At 48.0% G+C, this 9446-nt stretch overlaps 1 long non-coding RNA gene across 1 annotated transcript; it reads right to left on the reverse strand.

Annotated features, from left to right (window-relative positions):
- Positions 1-1534: 1534 nt before the first annotated feature.
- Positions 1535-9118, reverse strand: LOC143434590 (uncharacterized). Its single transcript, XR_013104200.1, has 3 exons — positions 9019-9118; positions 7069-7140; positions 1535-2321 (listed from the first exon to the last, which is right to left on the reverse strand). It is a non-coding gene; the product is annotated as an uncharacterized LOC143434590 (long non-coding RNA).
- Between the last annotated feature and the right edge of the window lie 328 nt (positions 9119-9446).

The following is a 9446-nucleotide window of genomic DNA, read 5'->3' on the forward strand; positions in this document are numbered from 1 at the left end:
GAAGAAGGCTGTGTGGGTTTGTAAAGATGTCACCCCCCATCACAGCCAGGCCAGGGACTCTACCTGGAAGTATAAACAGTGGTGGAGAGGCCCCTCCCCTACTTTGGACAGCCAGAGCCCTGTGCATCCCCCCATTTTCTCTTACTGGGGCCTCAAACCTCACATTGAAACACAATGAAAACCGAGTAGCCTGGATCCCTTGTGGCCGCCTTGTGTGATGATTGAATGGCCTTACCTGCTCCAAGAGCAGCCGCAGCTGTGCGTGCCTCTGCATGTGCGAGTGAGCTTCGGCTGCGCAGAACATTAAAATGCAGACCTTATCAGCGTAGCAGGCCCTGCCTACCTGAGACAGGCCTTGACCATTTACACAAGCCCACGTCTTTACCTTGAACTGATAGGAATAGAACTGGTGTTTAAGGATACCCCTGTGGGGATAGTGTGCCACGTCTCTCCGGCGACCATAAGAACATTCTCTCAAGGGTGGCCATATGGTTTTTCATCATAATGAAATTAGCTTGATGTTTTTACCCTAATTAGCCAAATAGCTTTTGAAATTGCTAAAAGAGTAGTTAACTAGACTTTTTATGTAAGGAGGTAATCCTTAACAACAACCCAGGAAGTATGTATTTTTATCCCATTTAAAACCTCCATGAAATTACCCAAAGGGATTTAAAATGCTTGATGGGGGTCAGGGCAGGGACTTCCTGTGAGAATCCCACACGGGCTTAAAGCAGCACGAGAACTCGAGAGCTGTAGGAAGTCCTGCGTGGACAGACAGGTGTTTCCTGTCCCAGGTGCCAGAGATACAAAGAATCAATGCAGGGAACGTCTAAAAACTGTTGCTGAACGCTGTTGAGATCAAAAGGAGGAAAAATGTTGTCAATGGCTGGTAAAGGACCCAGCTGTACAGCAACAAAAGACTAAATGGGCAAAAACATAAGCGTATGTCCACCGCTTCAGCACAAGGGTTTCTGTTCCTTCTGGTTCTTTAAAGGTCCCATACGTGTTTCTATACACTTGGCTCTGTTTAGAAACGTGTTTATTTAACAGATCTCTCCTAAGCACTTGGCTGTGTCTTAGACCTGCCAGCCTGTGAGACAACAGACACACCCAGCCAGGCCCAGCCCTAGTGCTTCCCCCTGTGTGGTTCCCTGGGTGCTAATGAGTTGTCCTTGTGAAGAGGGACAGAGACCTGTAGAAAGAGACTAGAGACATACAGGGACTTCCTGTGCATAGCTACAGTGGCCACCCCATGGAAGAATCTAAGCCCCTGTTCCTGTGGAAAATAGCCTTGGGGACATGAGAACACTAGCCATACCAGCTCAGGCCTGGCATATCCCTTCCCCTCCCTCAAACTGGGCCGCCCTGCTACTTAGGCAGTTGAGACTGAACTGACTAAGGAACCCTCACCTCAGAAACTGAGCAGTGAAGAATTCGAAATCCCGGGGTATGGGGGTATGGGGGTGTGGAGGGGTGGGGAGTGGGGGGAGGTGGTTGTGGGGCCTCTGGAGCAGACACAGCAAGGGCACTGGTACATTCTGCTTCCCCCTCAAAGTTGGAGCCCTTGGCTAGGAAAAGTGACTGGAAGTTGCCAACTGTAGGAGCTCTGTATGCACCTCTCCAATCTCCTTGTCTTCCAGTTTGAGGTAAGCATTCCCCTTCTCCCCAGATGATCTCCAAATCTCTGTTAGACAGAACTCAGGCTGTGAGGCAGGTTCTAGACCAAGGATATTTTCCCTGAGAGCCAGGAGTGGCCTCTCATCCGCTGATGCTGTCATGTGCTGAGCGCTGAAGGGTTTGTAGGCCTCACAGCAGGCCACAGGGAGAGGTGAGTAAGTTTTCAATGGTTTCACATCCCCAGAGCAGTGCTATCCATCAGACTAAGCCTCCACCCATAGACCGCAAAGGCCCTGAGTGATCCCAGCACCCCCTGCTCTGCCTCCTTATGCTAGAAGACAGCTGGGACCTCATTCCCTCACACCACAAGGACCTCCATATGCCCCTCCACCTACAGGGAGAAATAATTTTTTTAAAAAGATGTTAGACACACAAAACATGGTTAAATGCAAAACCGGAAATGACCTTTGACCTCTCCTTCTGGAGGCATGTGCCAAGCAAACAGTGGGAAGCACACAAGGGATACCACTGGCCACGTCAAGGCTCAAGGCTTAGGGCAACTCCAAGAAAGTGCAAGAAATTCATCTAGGCGTAGAGTCTCCAGGGCAGCCACTGTCTGCTCCGCTTGCACAACGTTCTCCAATGACAAAGCCATCGAGATGCAGGCCCAGACGGTCTCACAGCAGAGAAAGAGGAAGCTGTAGCTGACCAAAGATAGAAGAGACCCTTGATGCCTGGAGATGCCCTGCATCCAGGAATGCACATACATGATAGAGCTGCTTTAGTCTACATACACATGTTCACACGCACATGCTCAAATACGCAGCACCAAAAAGCTTATGCCCACTCATCACCACACATATGCCCACACATGCTTATACACGTGTTCACATAGTCAGCACATATACACTTGTACAGGATACCACATGGGCATATAGTCAGTATATGTATATGCCGGAACTTACATGTTCACATACTCAGACACACATGCTTACGGGCATATACTAAGCACATATATGCTCACACACTCATACTCAGTACCTACACAAATACATGTTCATATACTACACAACACATGCACACACACATACACGTGTAGCAAGGCAATCTCAGTGGGTCATTGGCCAATGCAATACTAGAGGCAATTCCAATACTGTGGTTTTGCAAGATGTTAGCACTGGAAGAAACCGGGAGACACTCCACGGGACCTGGGTTCTGTAACTGAATGGGAATCCACATGTTTTTTTCACAGACTGAAATGCTTAGAGCCACAGATGACACAGAGGCAGCTGTCACCTCACTGTCAGTCTCCCCTTCTCACGGCAGCTCCAGAAACCAAGCCCTCTCAGTAATAACCCAAACCTCCTCTGCACAGGAAGGGTGTGACCCGTGTTTACCCACCTAGCAGGGTACAGCCCTCTGTAGAACCAGCCCTTGATGTCTCAGGAGGAAAGCTGAGGTCAGAGAAACTCAAGGTCTGTGAGCGAGCGTCACGGTGCCCTGGTGGTTTGACTGCAAGGGACTCACCACGGGTGGGTTCCAGTGATGAAGACACAGCTAGAGGGATCCTGGGCCAGGGACTTGCTGGCATAGAACTGCCTGGGCCCCCACTGCTGCGCTGTCTCTGTCTTTGTGTGTGTGTGTGTGTGTGTGTGTGTGTGTGTGTGTGTGTGTGTGCCTGTCTGTCTGTTTTATCTCTCTGTCTGTCTCTCTTTGTGTCTCTGTCTCTGTGTGTGTCTCTCTGTCTCTTTGTCTGTCTTTCTGTCTATCTCTATCTCCGGTTCCAGCTCTGGCTCCAGACCCCGACCCCTCCCTTTACCCATCCCCTTCTCTATCTCTATCTTTATCTCTGTCTCCATCTCTGTCTCCATCTCTGTCCCCCTCCTCTTCCCCTTCCCCCTCCCATTCCCCATCCCCAGCCTCTATCTCTATATATCTCTTTCTCCCAGGCCTTTCTGATCACAGGTTGTTGTGAAGCCGTAGGCTTTAGCACTAAGTCACGGTCTTCTCAGCGAGACTTTGCCCCACAGAAGTTAATTATCTCAGTCTCCTGACCCAGCCTTGGGATGAAAGGAGCCGGTTGTTTCTATTCCAGAGTGATTCAAAATGCTCAAGGCAGATGATATAGTGAAGCCACACCCAAGGCACTCAGAAGTTGAACTGAGTAGCTCCGACTGTCTAATGTTTTACAGCCTATTCTAGTTTCATTCATTTTAAAAACATACTTTTTAAAAAAAAAAAAAAAATTTTATGAGTGTTTTGCCTACATGAATGTGCACTATTTGCTTGCAGCGCTCAAAGAGGCCAGAAGAGGGCATTGGATCCCCTAGAACTGGAGTTACAAATAGTTACAGCTGCCAATTAGGTACTGAGAATCGAACCGGGTACACTGGACAACCAACAGTCAAATGCCCTTAACTGCTGAGCCATCGCTCTAGGTCATGGTTTGTTTAGTTTTAGAACAGTGATTTCAAGAATTGATTGTGAGCCTCCGGCTTGTTGAAGGTTCATGCTCATGAAAGACAACAATTAAGTTGTTGGGAATTCTGTGAGCAAATGGTTAAATAGAGCCATTATTTTTAAGTTGATGGGGCTGGAGAGATGGCTTAGCAGTTAAGAGCACTGTCTGCTCTTCCAGATGGTCCTGAGTTCAATTCCCAGCAACCACATGGTGGTTCACAACCATCTATAAGTTGGATCTAGAACCGATGCCCTCTTTTGGCATGCAGATATACATGCATATAGGGCACTCGTATACATAAAATAAACAAATCATTTTATTTTAAGTTGAATTATGTTCTCTTGAGAGGTCTGAGAATTCCATACCTTGTGTTCTTGAGGCCACTTGATGTCACCTGTGGTAGAATGCCTACAGCCACAAACTCATTCCAGTGTGCCCTACTCCACCCTAGTCTCTTGAGCCTGTCCTCGTCCACTTAGATTCTAATACAGGAGAAGGGGGAGAGCCCTCTAGTGGGGCACAGCGATGCCCCCAAGATACACCCTCTGCCTCTTAGGACCTCTTAGGAGGTGAGAGTCTTAGAACGCAGCCTGAGCCCAGAGGTTTAGAGGAGAAAGCAGACCTGTTGTACCCTGTCTTAAGACAAAATGCATGCTAGAGGGACATGCGGGCTCCGGCGGGCGCCTGCGAGCTCCTGGGGGCTCCAGCGGGCGCCTGTGGGCTCCCACGAACTCCCGCAAACTCCCGCAAACTCCCGTGGAAGGTCAGGATAAAAAACTTGGGTGCTGTTTTGCTGGTTAGATACCTTTCTCTCCGGTCGGGAGAAGAGGGCTGGGTAAGTCTTGATTCGGGGCCTGATCTACTGGGGTGGCTTCATACTTAAGCCTCAAGCTCCTTTTCTTTGTCCCTTTCAAATACTCCAGGGAAATTTCTGGGAGGAGAGTGTGCTGAGAGGGCGCATGGGAGGGAGAGGAGGGGGGAGGAGGTCCTTAGAAGTTGCCCCAGCCACCTCCTCATGGGAAGCACGCCTGCTGGCTAGAGTGCTCTAGGCTCTTGCAAAATGTGTCTGGCTCTCCCTGAGGAGCTGTGTTCATTTCCTGCCATGAATGAGCAGCAAGCCTCCCTCCAGACCGAGGCTTCTTGAGTCTTAACACTTCCTGTCCCTTGTCACTTGAGAAAATTTTACACGAACCCAGGTGTTGTAGGTATATAAAACAGATGCACAAGGCAAGCATAAGGACAATGAATCATAAAGAATTTTATCTTAAAATAGCTTTATGGTATACATGTTATCATTTACTGAAGATAAAGGGCAAATCTGCACGCTAATGAGATGCATGTGCTTCCTTATTTTTGCATAAAGGATTAAACCTTGACTGAATACTTGATCCAACAGGATGCAGAGCACCCTCAGTGTCTTTCAGAGTTGATAAATATTTTGATCTTAGAATCAGCAGTGCTGAGGGAGTTACTCTGCATAAATATAAAGTACAAAATGGCAAAAAAAAAAATACATTTAGAACCATTTCAGAAATTGTTAAACATTTTGTTCTAATCCCAGACCAGCATTCATTGTGGAATTTTTTTTTGATGGATTTCTGGTCATCAACTCGAATGGAAAATTTTAAAGTTTTTTTTTTAACTCTATGGGTGTGGGCCTGCGTGGGGAAGGGGGAGTGCACATTCAGCACTGGTACCCACGTGTCTTCCTGTAGATGGATGTGAGCCGCTCTGTGGGTGCTATAGGAACTGAATCAGGGTCCTCTGCATAAACAGCACACACTCACTCTCAAGTCTGACCTGTTTCTCTAGCCCCACAAATCTTTTGTTGTTCGAGACAGGGTTTCACTATATAACCTTGACTTGGAACTCAATATGTATAACAGGCTGGTGTCAAAGTCATAGAGATGCCCCTGCCTCTGCCTTCATAGGACAAGGTTTAAAGGCATGAGTCACCACAGCAGGATTAAACAGAATTTCTTTCTTATTTATTTTGTGTGTGTGTTGTGGGTGTGTGTGTGTGTGTGTGCATGTGCATGTGTATGTGAGCGCCCAAGCATGCATGCACACACCGTATATGTGCACTGCTCAAGAAAGCCAGAAGTGAGTGTCTGCTCTCCTGAAATTGGAGTTACAGTTGTGAGCCACCCTGTGGGTGCTAAGAATTGAGCCTGGGTCCTCTGGAAGAGCAGCATGTGCCCTTAACCACTGAGCCACCTCTCCAGCCTAAGCAAACAGCCATTTTTAAAACCAAACATCCTAATGGAACACAATCCCAGATTGCACTAATCTGACATGTGTTGAGGAATGGTGGAGACCAAGCTTGCTCTCCGGAACCAGACCATTGTTTTCCTAGAAGAGCAAGCCGCTCTGAACACACAGCGAGAACACAGCAATGGTCTGGATTCTGGTGTGTTTCAGCATTATTTATGGGTGTGGAGGGCATGATGGGAAACGTGACGCTCAGTGCTGGGCATTCAGAGCCAAGGCTGCAGTTACGTCACGAGCAACAGCAGCAATGCTAACAGAAAACACCTCACATCGGTCATAGACCTGACTCTGAATTAAGTCTTTGTTGTTGTGGCTGTATGTTTGGAGACCTTTTACTACAACTCTGCCTTTAGCACATTGAGTTACAGGTAGTGATCCACAGTTTGTGAAGCTGAGCCCGAGACCACCCAACAAAGGCACCGAGAGGCCCCAGAATCCTAGGACCCACTGATGGACAGCTGCCTACCTCCTCCCACTCCTCACACTGGACGGAATGGCAGTATGTGTAACCTGGTTCCACCCTTCAGTTCTCCACGAATCTGCCTGGACTGAATAAGGGCTGACCACCAGTGGTCCCTTCCTCTTGGAAAAGACCACATGTGCCTACAGCTCTGACTCGCTCGCAGCCTAGTCCCAGGGTACTGCCCTGTCTTTCTTGCCCCAGCTGTCTACAGAATTGAGTTGGCCCAAAGTAAGCTGTATACTGTGAACAGCCATACCTGCATTGAAGATGCTTCCATTGGTTGGTCGGTTAGAAATTTGTCGTTGTGGAGAGTTATAAGGTCGCAGATCTAGAGCCAAAATTATTTGGGGCTATTGTTAGTTGTCTTAATAGCTATTTAGTCTCCCCTCCCCCATGCCTGACATCCTTCCAACTGTCAACTGTCCTTTCAACTATCATCCTTTCACTATTAAAGCTTTAAAATGCACTAATTTAGCAGAATGCTACCTTCCACTAGTCAGAAAAGCTAAGCCTGTTACCAGACAGCATCTGAGGTCCCTGCTTTACTGTCAATCACTACCTGGTGTTCCCACTCATGTGTTTATCAAAAGCCTTGACTTATAAACTGTCTTTTATTCTACATCCATAAAAACTTTGCATAGCTACTGCCCCAGTGCCACACATCATCTGGAGCAACCCGAATCAATTTTTCTGCATCGTGGTTACTCAGATTTGGCTCGGAATAAACTGTTCTTATTTCCTCTGGAGCAAGAGCTGCGCTTTGTGTCCACACGATGAGCGATTTGAGCCAGCCAGAAGGATGACGCGTCAGCCAGAGAGGAGACCCTAAGGAAAGGATAGACCTTGAGCTAAACGCCATGTTTAAGTATTGATGGCAGCAAGTGGCTTCAAGGATCAGCTGGGGCTCCATAATTTTGCCAGGTTCAGACTCACATCATACGGGGTGAAGGATATAAATGTTCCGCAGGCAGTGTAAATCCTCTGCAAAGACCCTGGACTGTCCCCCACGCACATGGATGGATGCTGTATGAGCAGCTGCCGCTCTCCCAGCCTCCTTCCCCTCTCCATCTTCTTACTAGTCCAGACCTACATGGCTTTGGCTTTCCTTATGCAGATTCTCTATGACCCAAGGACTTTGTCATTCATGGAATCCATGACAGTGATGTCCCCAGGTAACTGTACATCCAATCTCCCTCTTTCTGTTGAAACTTGGCTACCAGGATCCCTGTCAAAGAGGCTTGATTGGCTACTGATACCAAGCTGTCCATGTTACTCCAATGTGTTTTACTGCCTGACCTGTTTTGTATTAATTTGGTTACTTTGTGTATCTTTTTCCAAGTTTAGTGAATAAATATAGTTATTTCCAAGTCGTATGATACTCTGTCATAGAAAACACTTATCTCATTCAGATTATTGATTCCCCAGTGTTTTAATTTTTTTCTCAAATAAGAGAATCTGCATCCAGCTGACTGTCAGAATGACAGTGATGGCGGCCGAGGACTAACAGCACATGATTGCCACGCAGGCTACTCAGGCATCTTACACTCTGCCCATCTCTGGGCACGGGTATAGCAGTTCTTCAGTGTCAGAATGGACATCCTGCCTCCGCTGGTACACTGTGTTTGCTCTGAACGTCAGACATCAAACCTTTCATTTGCTTGTTCTTTAACTTCAAATGCTGTGGCATCACAACCATGGGAAGCCCACTTCTGAAGACAGAACAGGATGAAATCTAGGAATGTTAGTCCTGGCCTGCATGGCGACCAGAGCCAAGTGCGCTCTGCAGCACCTGCTGGCTGCATCTTCAGCCCAAGCTCCTAGCTCCCTGCTGCCCCGAGTGCTGGGCTGCTCGAGGCTCTCTCAGGCAGCTCCATGGCACCCTGGCAGGCTGTCCACAGGTGTTTGTAGACTGTTCTTTTTTTCAGACCTCGCTGTGCCACCGTTTCTTAAAAGGAGAAAGAACATAGAACTTGACTGGGTGGCTTGCCAGTACTTGGAAGACTGAAGGAGGAGGGCTGCTACCTGCTTGAAGCCATTTAGACTGCATGTTGAATTTCAAGCATGCCTGGACTACAGAACAGGGCCCTGTTTCAAGGGCAAGAGTGAGACAAAGACACACAGAAAGAGTATGATCACTGGTCACACATACTACATTCATTCATACATACATACATACATACATACATACATTCCATTGTTTACTCACATGCATCCCTGCTGGAAGAAAGCATGTCAGAGGCTCCATGTGGCCGGTCTCGCACTGTTTCTACACAGTGCAGAGCATCTTTAACAATGCCTGGCTTAAGGATATCACCCGGCAGTGCTGCCCGCTCCCCTCCCCACACACACACTCCCAAAGGCCACAAACGCTTGGTCCCAGTGCTGCTAGCCAGAGCCTGCTGTTCTTTTTAATTACACACTGCCGCACTCCACTGAGTTGGAGCTGATCGCTGCTGACAGGCCATCTGGCCTCCTGTCCTTGTGGAGGATCACACCTTGGTGGCTGTGTCGTCCCCCCCCACCCCCCGCCACCAACCCCCAAGTGCATTCTAGTGTTTTAACAGCAGAAAGCCTTCGTTGCTTTCTGGAAAAGAAGACAAAGCCCTTCAGCTCATACCAAGCAGGTGCCTTCCA

The sequence above is a fragment of the Arvicanthis niloticus genome, chromosome 16 (genome assembly GCF_011762505.2).
Source record: "Arvicanthis niloticus isolate mArvNil1 chromosome 16, mArvNil1.pat.X, whole genome shotgun sequence".
NCBI classification, from domain to species: domain Eukaryota; kingdom Metazoa; phylum Chordata; class Mammalia; order Rodentia; family Muridae; genus Arvicanthis; species Arvicanthis niloticus.